This window comes from Abramis brama, assembly GCF_963993115.1.
Source record: "Abramis brama genome assembly, chromosome: 2".
NCBI classification, from domain to species: Eukaryota; Metazoa; Chordata; class Actinopteri; order Cypriniformes; family Leuciscidae; genus Abramis; species Abramis brama.
In genome coordinates, this window is record NC_139964.1 from 16274430 (window position 1) to 16293090 (window position 18661).

The window sequence follows — 18661 nt, forward strand, 5'->3', positions numbered from 1 at the left end:
GTCTGACCAGAAGATGGCGCCGCAGCCGAATCATTCATCCATCCATTTTCCAAACCGCTGGTCCAATGTGGCTACAGCGTAATATCATATCGCTGTAAGGTTTCAGGCTTGCCAAAACCACTAACCCTTACTTCACAATTACTATAAACTCCAGCATGACGAATACCCAACCCCACCACTAAACCTGACCTTAAAGGAACACTCCACCGTTTCTTGAAATAGGGCTTATTCACCTTCTTTCCTACATTTAGATAGGTGGGCAAATGCATTTTTGTCTCAGTGCATGCATTGTTTGCATTGTGAGCAGTCTGTCAATCCCACCTTTCCAGTAAATACGACTTGTGATTGGACTGTACGTCAGCAGACAGCAAAGCATTGGCCAAGAGCAGAAAGCCCTCCCTCCAGGGTTTTTTTTAAGTTGCGAGGTTGCGAAGCTTCATTTTCACTCAGTCTGAGTTTCAGAGTTTCAGAGCAGAGCTGCGTGACAACGCTGCCACAAATCACGTGAGTCGCAAGCTCGCAACTGTGTGGGCGTATCTCCGCAAAGTGGGTGTCATAAACTCAGCTCTGAAAAAATAGTCTGCAATAGGAGTGCAAATGTAATGTAATGTAATAAGTTTCGCCCTTTCGAACCTCAGTTTTCAGAGTTTCAAAACTGTTTTTCACACATTCGCACACCAGTTTTCAGATCACCATTTACAAGGTTTCAAATCTGGAAAACAAACTATACACTGGGAGAACAGTGACAAATTCGAAACTCTGAAAAATTGTTTGCGCAACATCGTCATTTTTTTTTTTTGCAGTTCTGAAGAAGGAAATCTCAAAAACAACATAATGTTTGCAGAGATATTTTTCATTTTTTTACATTTTGCAAGCTTGCAAATCTTATTTTTCGATCTTGCAAAACTTTTTTTGTACGATTTTGAGTTTTCGAACACTTAGTTTCAACCTTTCAGAACTTTATTTTCAGTTTTGAATCATGGCAGGATATTAATCCCATAGCGAAGCACTGCTACTTGGGCACAGAGATATCACGCAAGACTGAGACTGCTGGTCTGGCGCTGCTGTGGCGTGTGGCTCTGCGCTGGGCTAGTATTGTATGAGCGCATCACTTATATATATATATAAATAAAATTACACACAAAAAATTAAACAAATATGAAACAGACTTTACATCAGTCCAGCACACAATTACTGTCATTCTCTCACAAAGAGTCAAAGAGAACAAATGAGTCTTAATGTGGGTGATGAACATGTTTATATTGGCTGTGGTCTGAACAGAAGGGTAAATTATTCCACAACTATACAATCATCCAACAATTGTTCATTAAACGACTGAACACAGGCTTTGTGTTCGCTGGTCTCTATCACTCATTTGACGCTGCTGTAGATCACTGATGCATCTTCCACAATCTGAACAGTTGATCGCCTAAACAATCAAAACAAACAGGAGCACAACAATATTATAGCCCAGATTATATGATCTGTGGTTGTTAAAATAGTACTGGTTAAGTTGGTTCTGGTAAGGCTGGTACTGGTTAAGTTGGTGATGGTTAAGTTGGTACTGGTTAAGTTGGTAATGGTTAAGCTGGTGCTGGTTAAGTTGGTGCTGGTTAAGCTCGTACTGGTTAAGATGGTACTGGCTAAGTTGGTACTGGCTAAGTTGGTGCTGGTTAAGTTGGTGCTGGTTAAGCTCGTACTGGTTAAGTTGGTACTGGTTAAGCTGGTGCTGGTTAAGTTGGTGATGGTTAAGTTGGTACTGGTTAAGTTGGTGCTGGTTAAGTTGGTGCTATAAAGTTGTTTTTCTCACCTCACTGCAGCATCAGGCTGATGAACTCTTATATCGTCATATTGACATTCATTCTCCTCTGCTCTCTTCGTCTCTGTCTTTCTGTGATGTTGGACAGTTGCGTACATAATGTCCTCAGTATCTCTGGATTCAGGAGTTTTTCCTCTTATTTTTTTGGGTTTCACACTGGCATACAGAGCATCATTGGCTGAATCCAGTTCAGAAAGAGGCTTATCATGGACTGAAACGCTCTGTGACGCATCAGAATAGAGATCATTCTGAAATACAAGAACATTTTCAATTAATATTAATGTAAGTTTAATCAGATTAATCTGAAGATTTTCAGTACCAAAGATCAAGTATCAGGTTAGATCAAATCAATGTAGGGATGTAAAATACAGGTACATTTCATTGATTCACACATGGAGTGGAGAAGAATAGGGCAGAATGAGTAAATGAAGTGACATGTTCATTCATCACACTATATGTAAATGATTATGCAATTAGACCAACAAACCTATAAATACCTACAGTAAATATATACAGTACAAGTATTCCATTAAACCATGGAAAAATTAGTTAAATGTTTTCATTAGTTTTATTTATTAATTAATTTTTCCTGGACTGTGTTGATAAAGACTTTGATAATGTTAGTTTGCCATCAGTTCGTACAGTTACAGTCTGAGACACAGATAACGGCTGATCGACTGATTTTCTGCCTCTGTAAAGTCGTGTTGTGTGTGGATGATTTACCTCTTTCACTGTGAGATCTTCAGCTTTAACACTCCTTTGTTTCTTCCTGTTATAATCACAGACATTAACAGCATATGGACGAATGTATTAAATTAAGAGAAAATATGAACACTGTTTGTAAAGATTACTAATAATCAAATACAAATTAGCTATTTTCTTCTACATTAGACCAAAAGTGAACTTATACAATCACTGCATTTTTTTATTAAACCCACATAATGAACAGTATGAAGATGATGATGAAGATGATGATGAAGACTAGTCCTCCAGATGCCGCTGTGATCACAATCACATTCCTACCAGCAACATGATGAACTGAAAGAGGAAGATCATCATGATTAACTCTCCAAACTGATGAATGATGTGAAGATACAGGAGTGTGTTAATAAAAGCTTCACCTGTGACAGTTACAGCGTCTGATCTCTGAGATCCATGTTGATTGTGAGCCTGACAGTAGAAGCGTCCACTCTGTAGTGCACTGAAACTCTGTCCAGATCCAACAGCTGAGGTTTCATTCTCCTTAAACCAGCTGAAGTTCAGAGCAGGAGGGTTTGAGTCACTGATGCAGTTCAGAGTCACTGAATCTCCCTCCACTATTACACCAGATCCACTTATCAACACTGAGACGTTCCTGGGAGGATCTAATACAGAAAAAACCCCATTAAAAATCGAATTAAATTGTTCTGGAAAGGCTGCAGTTGGTTATTATTGGACAATTTCAGCAAACATCCCAGTTAAATTTTTCACTGTTTAATGCTAAACAGTGAAAGTTAAAGAAAAAGTTTATGCAAAAAAGTTAACAGAAGGAAAACCTATTAAGACTAGAATTTGAGAGGCTTGAAACCTTTGAAATACAGACAAATGTTTTACCAAGTTCTAGATTAAGTTTGAGAAAAATTCTCACAAAAGTTTTTTCTGCAATTATTAAAGATTTTTTTTTACTTTCCTAATTTACAATGAATGTATATGTAATGTGCAACCGCAAAAACTGAGAGGAAAAAAATACGTTACATTTGTTTAGTTATTTTTTATATATAACTAAAGTCAATGTGCGATACCAAACAGGACCACATGGAGATGCCAAAAGACCACTTGGGGTGAGCGGGCAATACTTCCACACATGCTAGCATGAAGAAATTTAGGGTGACACTCTTGTGTTGTCCGTTCAGACCAGTATATGCTTGTCTTGCAGCAACAGCAGAAACCAGCGGAGAGCAAGGAATACTGTGAGCAACTTGAGGCAATTGATCTTCCACTGGAGTCGAGTTTGCTCTTTCCCAGTTGACCTGAAGCCCCAGATGGCTGAGGTGTCTGAGCACCAGGTCCCTGTGTTCGCACAACTGATCTCGCGAGTGGGCCAAGATGAGGGCGACCTCCGCGACCTTTGTAAATATACGGGGCGACAGGGAGGACTTTGTACTGGTATGCCCGTCCCTCGAACGCAAAGCTTAGGAACGGTCTGTGTCGAGGGAGAATTGAGAAATTAAAGTATGCTTGTGAAGGGCCCAATTCAAAACCACGACTCTTCGTGGGAACAGTGAAGCAGGAGCTGTAGTACTTGAGTCCGGTCTCGGACTTGCTGGTATTCGGACTCGGACTTGTCTCGGTCTCGGGCCGGCCACTGGTCTTGCCAAATAGGGCTTTTGGTCTCGACAGAGTCCAGGTGTTTTTATTATGTTCAAAGTAAGCACACATACGGCGCTGCTTGATGAAACTTTTTTCATTTGATTGGTTCAACTGCCAGGCAATCGGTGTCCTCAAATGTAATAAGTTAGCTTAACTTATTGAATTTGATGTTGTATTATTGTTTTAGCGGACTCGATTAAAATAAGTTCAGAGTACTCATAACGTCCCGGGTTACGTATGTAACCCTAGTTCCCCGAGGGAACGGACGCTGCGTGAAAACGCTGCGGGGAACGCCCCAGCGTGACGCGTCTGAAGCATGAATGAAATCAGTCAATGGAGAGATGTCATAGCGAGTGACGTCACCGACCAGGAAGCTATAAATATCCCTTGAGTAAAAAACGCCACTAGCTTCACAGTCTCTGAAGCAAGCGCCCCAGGGGATGCAGGGAGTATGGCAGGACATGCAGCGTCCGTTCCCTCGGGGAACTAGGGTTACATACGTAACCCGGGACGTTCCCCTTCAGGAACTACCGCTGCGTGAAAACGCTGCGGGGAACGCAATACCAACGTCCCCATGCGAACAAATCCCCGTAGTGTGTGCATTAGGGAGCACAAACTGACGAGAGAACTTGGGCCCCAGGAGTGGAGCAAAAATCAAGACTATAGAACTTGATGAAAGTATGTGGTGAGGACCAGCCTGCCGCATCACAAACATCCTGAAGGGCTACTCCGGAGAGGAGAGCCCTGGAAGCAGCCATACTCCTAGTGGAGTGGGCCCGTACAGCCAAAGGAGAAGGCTGACCGGCCGACTCATAAGCAAGCGTGATGGCCTCAACCACCCACTTGCTCATTCGCTGTTTAGAAGTGGGACCCCCCTTGTTGGGGGACCCGAAGCAAACAAAAAGCTGTTCAGACTTCCTCCACAGGGCAGTTCTGTGGACATAGGCGTCTAGAGCCCTAACTGGGCACAACAAATTAAGCTTCTCCTGGTCTGGCGTAGTAAACGGAGGAGGACAAAAAGCCTGCAGTATGACGGGCCTAACTGAAGTGGTTGGGACCTTAGGAACATAACCTGGCCTCGGGTACAGGAACGCTTTAGCCATGCCAGGCGAGAATTCCAGACACGAGGGAGCCACTGACAAAGCCTGAATATCTCCTATCCTTTTGAGAGATGAGATAGCAAGCAAGAATAGAGTTTTTAAGGTGAGGAATTTCTCAGAAACTTCTTCAAGGGGCTCGAAGGGAGCCAGGGAGAGGCCATCCAAAACGATGGCCAAGTCCCATGGTGGTACCCTCGTGCGTACTGCTGGCCTCAGCCTCAAGGTGCCACGGAGGAAACGAGATACAAGTGGGTGTCTCCCAAGAGGAACTCCACTCGAAGGGACGCGGTAAGCAGCTAGGGCCGCCACGTACACCTTCAGTGTGGAGTGGGATAACCCTGTAGAGAGACGGTCCTGCAGAAACTCCAGCACTGTACCAACCGGGCAGTTAACTGGGTCCTGCTGGCGCTCTCCACACCACGAGGTGAAAAGATTCCACCTCGCAGCATAAAGTCTCCTAGTGGCGGGAGCTCTGGACTGGAGGATGGTCTCAACGACCTCAGTCGAGAGACCAAGATCTATGAGCTGGGCCCCCTCAGAGGCCAAGCCCACAGCCTCCACAGTTCTGGGCGAGGGTGTAAGATGAGCCCGCTCGCCTGAGACAATAGGTCCCTCCTGACCGGTATCTCCATGGGAGAGCCGTCGAGAAGGGACACAAGGTCCGAGAACCATACTCGGGCCGGCCAGAACGGGGCTATCAGGAGTAGCTTGACTCCGTCCCGGCGGACCCTCTCCAGAACTCCTGGGAGCAGAGCAATCGGGGGAAAGGCGTACAGGCGAGACCTCGGCCACGCCTGTACCATAGCGTCCAGCCCCAGTGGGGCTGGGTGGCTGAGAGAGAACCACAGATGACAGTGTGATGTCTCTCTGGAAGCAAATAGGTCTACCTCGGCACGACCGAAGTGCTCCCAAAGGAGCTCCACCACCTCGGGGTGAAGTCTCCATTCCCCGGGCCTCGGCCCCTGTCTCGACAGGATGTCTGCCCCCTGATTTAGATACCCCGGGAGATAGATCGCTCTCAAAGATAGAAGTTTCTATCTCTAGGTCCCTGGGACCAAAGAAGGATCTGACTGGCTAGTTTGCACAAAGGGCGCGACCTCAGACCCCCCTGATGGTTTATATAAGAGACCACTGATGTGTTGTCTGTGCGTACAAGAACATGGTGGCCCCTTAGGTCCGGTAGGAAATGTTTCAGAGCCTGAAACACCGCCAACATTTCTAGACAGTTTATATGCCATAGGAGATGATGGTCCTGCCATAGACCCTGAGCTGGGCGACCACTCATGATCGCCCCCCAACCCGTGAGAGAAGCATCTGTCGTTAGCACTAGGCGACGACAGGAAGCTCCCAACACAGGACCTTGGGACAGAAACCAAGGATCGCTCCACACGACCAGGGCTCGAAGACAGCGTCGCGAACACAGGATCGTGCGGAGCGGATTCCCCCTCGGGGAGAACCCCTTGGTTCTGAGCCACCACTGCAGCGGTCTCATGTGCAGCAGGCCGAAGGGTATAACGCTGGACGCTGCTGCCATGAGACCTAACAGCCTCTGGAACTGTTTTACAGTGATTAGCTGGCCTAGCTTGATCTGTTTCACTGCGGCGAGAATCGAAGCAACACGAGCAGGTGACAAACGTGCCTGCCTCGTCGTTGAATCCCACACTACGCCAAGAAAAGTGGTTCTCTGTACTGGAGAAAGCACACTCTTCTTGGTGTTCAGTCTCAACCCCAATTTTTTCACATGAGCGAGAACGACATCTCGATGCCGAACCGCTTGATGTTCCGACTGAGCTAGGATTAACCAGTCGTCTATGTAGTTCAGGATGCGGATGCCCTGGAGCCTCAGCGGGGCTAGAGCCGCATCCATACACTTGGTAAAAGTTCGGGGTGACAGTGCTAGGGCGAACGGAAGGACCCGGTATTGGTACGCTTGGCCCCCAAACGCAAACCTCAGGAACTTCCGATGTTGAGGAAGAATCGATATATGGAAGTAGGCGTCTTTTAGGTCTATCGTGACGAACCAGTCCTCGGACCTGATTTGTAACATGATCTGTTTGAGAGTAAGCATTTTGAACTTTAGTCTCCCTACAGTGCGATTCAAGAGACGCAGATCTAAAATCGGACGTAACCCCCCATCTTTCTTCGGAACAATAAAGTAACGGCTGTAATAGCCTGACTCCCTGCTGGGAGGAGGAACCCGCTCTATAGCCCCCTTTTGAAGAAGAGTGATAACCTCCTGTTCCATTATCAAAGCCTGCTCGGGGCCCACCACAGTGGGAAGGACCCCTCTGAACCGAGGTGGACGAGACCTGAACTGAATAGCATAACCTCTTTCGATCGTTTGCAGGACCCAACGAGACACATTTGGAAGGTTTTTCCACTCTACCAAAAATTCTACTAAGGGAACCAGCCCCTCGGGGCTGGCCTCTGTTTGAATAGTCGGCGTGACAGACACAGCGCCCTGTAACGGCACACCGGCAGGGAAACACTGGTCTGAACACACTAGAGCCCTCCTCGGAGGCGGCGAGCGTCCCACGGGAAAACACTCGCCGGGCCCTTCTACGCCCTGTTTTGGCAGGGTTAGTAGAACAGGCCCCTGAGGGAGCCGGGAGAGACAGGGCACCATTAAAGGAGGTGGACTCGAGTCTCTCACGGCGGGGACCACCCTCAGAGCCCAGGTGCTGACAGCGTCAGGACCTTTTCGACGTGGCCTTCTTAGCGACAAGAACTGTTCTCATATCAGCCCTGTCGCGAGGAGGCCGTGCCTGAGAACGTCCCGTCTCATCCCTCCAGTTTGTCTGCGGGGGGGCACGAAACGCGACACTCTTTTTCTGCTGTGCTCTTCTCTTCTTAGCAGCCGAAGTACTCGGTGGCTGGGGCTGCCCTCGCTCAGCAGCCCCAGAGATACGGACTTTGAGGGGAATAAATTTATGAAATGCAGCCGTCTGCCTTTTATCTTCCTGGAACCTCTCAGTGACAGAATGAACAGCATCACCAAAGAGACCCACAGGCGAAACGGGAGCATTTAAAAGAACACTCTTATCTTTTTCTCTCATAGAAGTCTGGCTCAGCCATAGATGTCTTTCCGTGGCCACCAGGGCTGCCATAGACCGGCCAATAGATTTAGCGGTCTCCCTGGTGGCACGGAGAGTGAGATCAGCAGACTGCCTGAGCTCATTAACAATATCCACGGTAATTTCCCCCTTATCACACGCATCTTTAAGCAGGTCGGCCTGATAAGCCTGCATAATAGCCATAGTGTGTAAGCAAGCCGCCGCCTGGCCAGCCGCCGAATAAGCTTTCCCGACCAGCACTGATGTATTTTTTAAAGGTCTGGAGGGAAGGGCCGGTGTATTAAGAGACGAAGACGAAACAGGAGAGAGATAGCTAGCAAGCGTCTCCTCCGGTTTCGGCATCGTTATATAACCTGCAGTTTTAGCCCCACATATATTGCCATAAGTGTTAGACTGTGGTGTATATATTCTGCTTGAAACTGGCGAAGCCCAGGTCTTCGACACCTCAGTGTGAAGATCTGGAAAAAAGGGTAAACACCGGCGAGAAGGCTGAGGAGGTGCAGACAGAAAACGATCATCCAGTTTGCTTTTATAACTAGACTCCTGCCTGTCAGTTGGCCACTCGATGCTGAGCTTTTCTACAGCACGAGATAATACATCCATCAGCTTATGATCGGCACTTGTATGCTGGAGTGACGAGTCACCAGTCTCTTCAGATGCGAAGCTTTCGACATCCAGCTCCTCAGAACTGGATAATCTAAGCTCCTGGACATTATGTGCCTCGACCGGGTCGGAAGTAGCCGCCTCAGCGCGCGCTTCCAGAACCGGGACAGAGGCACTGGATCCCGCCGGAGATGGCTGAGATAGGGCGGAGCCCGTCTCAACGTCGCCGGTGAGATCCATCTGCGAACCCCAAGTCAAGCGTCGTCGCTCTGCCTCAACAGAAGCGGGACCCGAGCCTCGGGGAGCCCGCAGCAGACCACTCTCCTCGAAGAGTGATCGCCGCGAGCGCAGAGTCCGAAGAGGAAAGCGCTCGCAATGCTCGCAATCAACCCCCTCGAGGGCTGACTGGGCATGCTGCACTCCCAAACAAGCAACACACAGTTGATGTGAATCCCCCCTAGTAATAAATCTGGTACAAGGGGGAACACATCGCCTGTATTCTTGCTCGCTCGTCACTTTGACACTCATAACTGGTTTTTTTATATATATATATATAGTGAAAAACTCCTGCCTAGATTCCTTTTTAATCTAGAAACAGACAAACACAATCGACAGATTCAGACACACACAGAGCGCTTGCTGAAGAGCAAAAAAGCTAGTGGCGTTTTTTACTCAAGGGATATTTATAGCTTCCTGGTCGGTGACGTCACTCGCTATGACATCTCTCCATTGACTGATTTCATTCATGCTTCAGACGCGTCACGCTGGGGCGTTCCCCGCAGCGTTTTCACGCAGCGGTAGTTCCTGAAGGGGAACTATTGTTTTTATAAACTTAATTGAATTGAGGCAATCGGTTTCCTCAAATGAAATGAGTTAGCTTAACTTGTTGGGTTTTACAGTGTGACAGGAACAGAATGTGAGGCTGATTAGACAGTCGAAACGAATGTGTGTGTGCCTTTAGGCCTATATAATTCTTTTTTTGTTGTTCTTTGAATTAGTCAATTATTTTAAATAAAATTAAAATCAGTCATTATTTCATTATTACATAATGATTTAATTTCTATAGGCTATTTTTTTTTTAAATAGAGTCGGCTCTTCAGATATGTGAGCCAGCTCCCGACGTTCACCTACAAGAGCCGACTCTTAGATCCGGCTCATTCGCGAACGACCCATCACTACTAATAACCAATCACACACTAGATTATCTTCGCACAAATGCATGTACTGTTAAGTATACTGTGCAGAATGGTTCTTATGAATTTCTTAAACATCTTCCTGATGAATTTATTTTAAAATTCTGCAGTTTATTCTCAAATAAAAAGAACATAGGCCTATGTTAAATTACACTGTGTTCATTGTTGTTTAACCAAACTTTAATGTTTTCTGAAAATACGTGTCTTTCCTATTAACCCACGTCCAAATAACAATATAATACAATACAATATTTTTTTTCAGGGAAGGCATAAACCAACCATAGGGCTACACTCTGTAATACTGGTCACTTCTTTTCTACAGTACTGTAGCCTACTGTACATCTGGAGTTAAGCTATATTGCCATTTACTTGTTCAAATGCTCAGTACTAGTACCTAGCGGTGGTAATAGTAGTGGGTTGGTATTTGTATATCAGTTCTAACACTGCTATTATGAGGTATCACCATATGTCATCATTCTGTTTTATTTAGATTAGAAGATTATATGATATCAAGGGGAATGTCTAAATTTAAAAATCCTGGGTGTTGTGACACAGTTTTTGCTTTTAGATCAACAAATAATAACCCAAAATGATTGTCTTGATAATGTCATGAAATGACTTTTTTTTCCTGTCCTGGACTCGGTCTTGACTCGGACTCGAACCTATTTGGACTCAGTCTTGTCTTTGACTCGAACCTCTTTGGACTTTGTCTTGACTTGGACTCGACTGGTCCTGGTCTTGGTGGTCTTGACTACAGCCCTACAGTGAAGTAGGGGCTGTTAAAGGAACACTCCACCGTTTTTTGAAATAGGGCTTATTCACATTCTTTCATACATTTAGATAGGTGGGTAAATGCATTTTTGTCTCAGTGCATGCATTGTTTTAGTTTGACAGGGTCGGCGCTAGCTTAGCTTAGCACAATGAATGGAATCCTTTGTTGCCAGCTAGCATGTCCTGAGTAAAAGTGATCAAAAAAAACAAAAAAAAAACACGTAATTACTTCTTGTGGCCTGCGTATTCACAACGAGTACAAATAGCGATGCAGATTAACACTAGGTGATTTCCTAGGCAGATATTGACTTGGGACTATATTATGGGGAAGCACAGGCGAAGCACGGCTACTTGGGCGCAGAGATATCGCGCAACACATGAAATCCCACGACTTCCGTCAACATACCGGTGTGAATAGTAGCTGCCTGGCTATTTTCCCAACAGTACATGAATGGAGATGAACATGGCTGATTTTGTGTGAGCCAGAACCATACCAATATACAAGAGTTTACAGAAAACAAGTGGAAATAGAACGACAGGAGGAGGTTGCGATCGCTCAACAGCCCGAGGACGTGAGGATGAGAACTAGGGATGTCCCGATCAGGTTTTTTTGCCCTCGAGTCCGAGTCCGAGTCATTTGATTTTAAGTATCTGCCGATACCGAGTCCCGATCCGATACTTCTATAATGCAAAAAAAAAAAAAAAAGAATAAAGAAGAGCGAAAAAAACAGATCCAGGATGTTCCTTATTTTTTATTTAATTCACCTTATTTTAACATTCAACAACTCTGTTAACAAACAGAGCACTTCTGTGAGGTAGCTTGAACAATCAAGTAATAAATAAATTCTTCACTTTTGGACTTTAGTGCAACAGTAAATATTAAAAAAAGTCTAATATATAAACAAATAGCACCTCAACTTAAAATATCCGGTAGGCATGTAAACAAATAAAAAATAAAAGTGCCACAGTGTTTGCAAAGCCAGTAATGTGCTTTTAGGAACTGCACTCCTAACTCTTACGCCGGTTTCACACTGCACTGTTAGCAGAGCGTGCAGCGCGTATTTTTTTCGCCGCCCATGTTAACAGATTAAACCAGGCTTTAGAGCATTCACACCGCGCGCAGAGGCGGCGCGGCAGTGCGTAGCAGAGCAGGAGTGCCGTGATCGTTTCGGCGCCGAGTCTATTTTTGCTGCGCCGCTTTTGCTGAATTAAAGTGACAATACATTGATCATGGCCAAAATACACCGCAGTTTTATCCAAAAAGTGCATTGATGATATCTATTGTGTTTTAAACAGTCAATCAAATGACCAACAGCAATTTAAAAAGAAAACAAATGTCCAAAAACAAACTTGTTGCCATAACAATAAAAACAAAGATGAACCAAAAGTTATATAAATGAAATTATTAATAAAATAAGCTTCTTGACAAGTCTTTTCTCTTAAATGTATTTGAAAACGAAAAAAAGCAATGCCAACTTATCCATTATAGACTCTGTCTGTACACAACCCACGGTTCAGCCGCGCGTGACAAACGCTGCCAGTATGAAAGCAAAACGCGCGTGTCCTGCTCCCATACCTGCGCTGCTCCTGCGCTGCTTACACTCTAATAACGCGTGCAGTGTGAAACCGCCGTAACTCTGTGTCACCGCATAATAGAGGTGTTAAAAAATAATGAGAATATAAATACATATATATCCGAGTCCTGATCGGGAGGTAACGTCCGATTCCGATCGAGTCTGAAAACACGCGATCGGGCCCGATTTCCGATCACGTGATCGGATCGGGACATCCCTAATGAGAACCAACACGAACTGGTGGTGTGAATGTGGGGGAATATGCCGACTGAAATAGAGTGTCTGTGCTGTGGCGAGTGGGACAAGTTTCTGCCATCGATAACCAGGCTCAACGTGTCAGATCAAGATGAGCGTCCCCGCAGTTGTGTCACAGCTACCGCGGATTTCACGGCGTTGATTCATCCGGCAGTACTCGATTTTTTTTTCCGGTGTGATAAAGTGAACTGGAAAAAACGCCCCACGCCGAATAGACCAAATGGACAGCTGTCCACAGAGTAAGTGACTATTTTAAACATGACACATGTATAGTAAACTGCTTGTAGCCTTCTCCTCTCTAGTAGTTAATAGTTATACTAAAACTCCTGAGTCAAAAGAACCAGGCTAACTCGGTGAGAGAAATATAGCTAACTTAGCCCTCAGTCATTTCATTTTACAGGTAACGATAACAGCGATTTTTATTTTAGTTTGGTTGTTCATGCTAAACAGGTTGAATTCAACATGAGGTTATACTAGAGGAGGCTAACGGTCACGCGTGTTGTTCTTCTGTGTTTTGACTCGTTGCACACCGGTATGTTGACAGAAGTCGTGGGATTTCATGTGTTGCGTGATATCTTTGCGCTCAAGTAGCAGTGCTTCGCCTAAGTAGCCGTGCTTCGCCTGTGCTTCCCCATAATATAGTCCCAAGTCAATATCTGCCTAAGAAATCGCCTAGTGTTAATCTGCATCGCTATTTGTACTCGTTGTGAATACGCAGGCCACAAGAAGTAATTGCGTGTTTTTGTTTTGTTTTTTTTTATCACTTTTACTCAGGACATGCTAGCTGGCAACAAAATCAATGCCTCTTCTCTCACAAAAAGAAAATAAATACAAAAAAAAAACGTCTCATACACAAATGCACACACAATAGATGGTGGTGTCTGATTAATTACTGAGATCTTATGGCACCACTTCCATTTTAGTACTGTTTATAGTTCATGTGTGCAAGATTGCACATCTTTTTTGTACCTTTCCGCCTGTAATAGGACATTCACAGATTGTTTTTGTTCTTGCCATTGAAACGTTCACTGTGTGCACTTTCACTGAAGATGTTGAAAAAACAAGTTGTTAATATTTTTGATATTCTATGTAAAAGATTAACTGTCTTTAGAAATGTTCATTTATAATTGTATTTATTTATTTATTTATTTATTTATTTATTTTTCCAAATCATATATATGGTGATGTTCACTAATTTCAAAATCAACATTTGAATAAATATCTTATTACTGTGTGTCTGCCTATATTACTTATTACTGTGTGTCTGCCAAATTAAATAATTTCACTTAAATGGCAATAAATATTACCTATTAATTGTCATTTAAGTGAAATTACTTAACTTAAATATACAAGCTTGATAAAAATGAGCATTCTATGAGAAAATTTAAGATGACACTTAGAGGCTTTTGCATCTGAACTCTTCATTTGTAAATCCGGTGACGCGTGCAATGATTTTTATAGTGTTTTCTGACAGTGTCAACTCGGCTGCAAAAATGAAGTTGACGATCGCCATATAGTGAACGCGCCTATAGAGAGAAATGCACATAATGGATTACATAATCACAGAGTAGCCTTTTTCTTTTTGAATTATTTTGTTTAAAGACATTTCAAGCTTTGTGTATTTTATGTATTTCTCATGTCTGTGTGAGGCATACAATGAGTTTCGTTAAGTTAGGATGAGATGCGCTCCAGTTAACGTGCAATGCAAGTGACCGCGCCTCCATGATAATATTATTGTCTGTTGTATTTGCTTATTTGCTTAAATCCAGGCAATTGGTTGATGAAAAAATGATTAAAATTAAGATACAATTTATACAAAATGAAACTCACTTTAAAGAAAGGTTTTCTACAAAACAAAACTTAATGAAGTGGTCAAAATCATGTCTGACCTGCTCCATGTCTCTCGATATATTGTGCAACCTATCTGCTGTTCACTTTTCATAAATCAACATACATGGAAAAAAACATGAAAAAAAAAAATAACATTATAATATTATAATAACTAATATGAAACTAAATGTGCTTATTTAATGGCTACAACAGTATAGGCCTACAGACTCTCTATTTGTACAAATTTCTGCACATTCATTTAATTCTGAATTTTGCACACACAAGTTGAAAGGCAAGGCAAGGCAAGGCAAGTTTATTTATATAGCACATTTCGTACACAATGGCAATTCAAAGTGCTTTACATAGAAGAAATTAAAATAATAAAAGAAATAAGAATAATTAAAAACGGTTTAGAAAAATAGAAATAAAATACAGTACAGTACAAACAGTCGGACGAAACAGTGGCACAGTGCTTATTCAGTAAATGCATAGCTAAACAGATGTGTTTTGAGTCTGGATTTGAATGTGACTATTGTAGGAGCACATCTGATCTCCTCTGGAAGCTGGTTCCAGCTGCGGCTGGCATAATAGCTAAAAGCAGATTCGCCATGCTTTGAGTGAACCCTTGGTATTTCTAGCTGATATGATCCTAATGATCTGAGTGATCTGCTGGGTTTATATTCAGTGAGCATATCTGCAATGTATTGAGGTCCAAGGCCATTGAATGATTTGTATACCAGTAATAATACTTTAAAATCAATCCTAAATTTAACTGGGAGCCAGTGTAAAGACCTGAGGACTGGTGTGATATGTTCATATTTTCTGGTTCTGCTCAGAATCCTGGCGGCAGCGTTCTGTATGAGCTGCAACTGTCTGGTCTTTTTGGGAAGGCCAGTGAGGAGTCCATTACAATAATCCACCCTGCTGGTGATGAAAGCATGAACAAGTTTCTCTAGGTCTTGTCTGGAAACAAAGCATCTAATTCTTGCAATATTTTTCAGATGATAGTATGCTGATTTAGTTATTGCTTTGACATGACTACTGAAACTAAGGTCTGACTCTAGTGTCACACCGAGATTCCTGACTTGATGTTTAGTTGTTTGACCCCTAGAGTGAAGGTATGCGTTCACCTTGAGAACTTCATCTTTGTTTCCAAACGCAATGACTTCAGTTTTGTCTTTGTTTAACTGAAGAAAGTTTTGACACATCCAACTGTTGACTTCATCGATGCATTGGCACAGGGAGTCAATGGGGCTGTAATCGTTAGGCGATAGGGCTAAGTAGATCTGTGTGTCGTCTGCATAGCTGTGGTAGGCAATTTGGTTCTTTCTCATTATTTGGCTCATTGGGAGCATATACAGGTTGAACAGGAGTGGCGCAAGAATTGAGCCTTGAGGGACTCCGCATGTCATGGATGTCCACTCAGACTTATGATCTCCTATACTCACATAATAACCTCTCCCATCTAAGTATGACCTGAACCATTTTAGGACTATCCCAGAAAGCCCCACCCAGTTTTCCAGCCTGTCAAGAAGTATGTTATGATCGACAGTGTCAAATGCAGCACTGAGGTCGAGTAATACCAGCACTGATAATTTGCCTGAATCAGTATTTAAGCGAATATCGTTTATTATCTTTATGAGCGCTGTCTCTGTGCTGTGGTGCGGTCGGAAACCAGATTGAAAATTGTCAAAGTATCCATTCGAGCTTAAGAATTTGTTCAGCTGATTGAAGACAACTTTTTCAATGATCTTGCCTATGAAAGGAAGATTTGAGATCAGCCTATAGTTGCTTAATATGGTCTTATCCAGATTGTTCTTTTTCAGGAGGGGCTTGACAACTGCAGTTTTCAGGGAGTTTGGAAAACTCCCAGAGAGAAGTGAGGCATTTACCACTTCTAGAAGATCTGCTTCTAAACTGTTTAACACACTTTTGAAAAAAGATGTGGGAAGTGTGTCAAGAGCACAGGTTGATGTTTTAAGGTGCTGTACGGTTTCTTCCAAAATTTTGCCATCAATTTCTTTGAAATCAGACATAGTAACTATTTTCTCAGGTGGTTTGATCTGTCTGACCCCAGGGCAACTCAAAGATGTGCTGATCGCCTTTCTGATATTATTGATTTTCTCAGAGAAGAAAGAAGCAAACTCACTACACTTGTTGTCTGAGAGCATTTCACTGGGAATCTGGCTTGGGGGGTTTGTCAGTCTCTCTACAGTAGCAAAAAGAGTGCGTGTGTTGTTTAAATTGCTGTTTATAATATTTGAGAAGAAAGTCTGTCTAGCTTTGCCTAGTTCCTAGTTCTAGTCCCTGGCTGTTTTCCAGGAAGTCGTCCTTGGGTGCTGAATCTTCGAGCAGTTCTAATATGTCTGTCTGTGGTGAGCTCTGTGGGAGCAGAGGTTGTTGTGGTGGAGTGGTGTTATCATTGTCCTTGTGTGATATGTCAACCGCATGTCCATTTTGCTGCTGAAGTGAAGTCCCGTCGTCATTCATACTGTGTCCAGGTGTGTGTGTGCCATTCAGATTGAGTTGATTGGCACACACTGCAGAAGGATGATTGAGGGAGAAGTAGATATTGTCCTTTAACACTCTTGAACCAAGTTTGTTTGGGTGACGGCCATCCCTATGAAAAAGTTGTCTCTGACTCCAGAAAAGATTGAAATTGTCAATAAAGTTCACTCCTTTTATATAGCAGGTTTTTTGCAGCCATGTATTAAGCCCAAGCAACCGTGAAAACCTGTTTGTTCCTCTTGCTGGGAGTGGACCACTGATGAATGTTTGAACTTTAAGTCTTTTAAGTGTTTCAAAAAGTTCATTGAAATCCTTCTTAAGGAGTTCTGACTGCTCTTTATGAATATCATTCTTCCCCACATGAACGATGAGTCGTTTTGCAGTCTTATGTTTCATCAGAATGTTCTGAAGTTCCTTGTTTACATCAGAAGTTGTTGCTTGTGGAAGGCAGCACGTAGTTGTATCCCTGCTGCTAATGTTTCTGATTATGGAGTCCCCCACTATCAGAGTCCTGGGCTCGGCTGCGCTCTGAGCTGAGTGCCGCTGTCTGCTCGACCTTGAGTGCCAGTTAGCATCAGTGTTAGCTACTGGCCCATTCAGTCTGTGTTCGATCACATTCATCACATTTGGGGATTCCTCATTTACATTCATTAGCACTTCAAATCTGTTCTCAAGATGTATAGGCAGTGGTAGAAGACCAGTGTTTGCAATCCTTGTCAGAGCTGTATCTGGGGTAGAGGATGCTACTGCGGCAATATGTGATGCTCGTGACAATCTGATGTCTCGAGTGCCTTTGGGTCTCGCTCCCTGTTTGTGCCATCGATTAGTAAGTCGATCGGCTTGTTTCTCTACCTGTCGAGGAGCACTAGTTTCATGGGACTCACCGGCTATATGCTGAGGGTGTCCATGACGAAGCTCTGTTGTGTGCTCCGCCTGGTTTGGTTGTCCCGTAAGTAACTTTGTTTCAAGAACTGCAATCCTTTGTAAAAGTCTGTGGCAGTTGGTGCAGCAAGTAGACTCTTGAACCAGAAGAGGCATTTTCTCTTATCCTTGTAGGCAGTTGTGTTTTCCTTTCCCGGAATGTAAGCTGGTCGGGTAAAAGAATTCTGCGTTTTTGTAGTAATCCAAACTTTGTCGTATGAGCACTGTGCTGATTTGCTGAAGTTAAAATTAGGTGATAAAAGGAAATAAAATATAAAAATATAGGAGATAAAATGTAAAAGCGATAGAGCAAAGCGCGGAGCAGTAAGCAAGGGCGTCCGAACAGTAGCTGAGCAGGAAGAGAAAGGCATTTGTTCAAATCAAGTTCAGGATAATTGTGCGTTCATTTATTAATCATTATGATACTAAAATCATAACAAAATAGGCTATGCTATGTACAAAAAATTAGATGAGCCAATGAACTGCCGTAGCCAAGGCGACAACTATCTAGTGTATATACTTCGCACGACGGTGTAATTTACTTCCGGGTAAAGATGCCGATCAGTCAAATGAAATTGTCACGGTACGATTATTGAGGATGTAGGCGCAAGTGCAAAGTAAAAGAGAGTTTATTATAAACAGGTAAACACACCACACAGGAAGG

The 18661-nt window shown here is 43.5% G+C and overlaps 1 long non-coding RNA gene across 1 annotated transcript; it reads right to left on the bottom strand.

Annotated features, from left to right (window-relative positions):
- Positions 1-2756: 2756 nt before the first annotated feature.
- LOC311078051 lies at positions 2757-3177 on the bottom strand. The gene is made up of 2 exons (XR_014605036.1): positions 2941-3177; positions 2757-2857 (listed from the first exon to the last, which is right to left on the bottom strand). It is a non-coding gene; the product is annotated as an uncharacterized lncRNA (long non-coding RNA).
- Positions 3178-18661: the final 15484 nt, after the last annotated feature.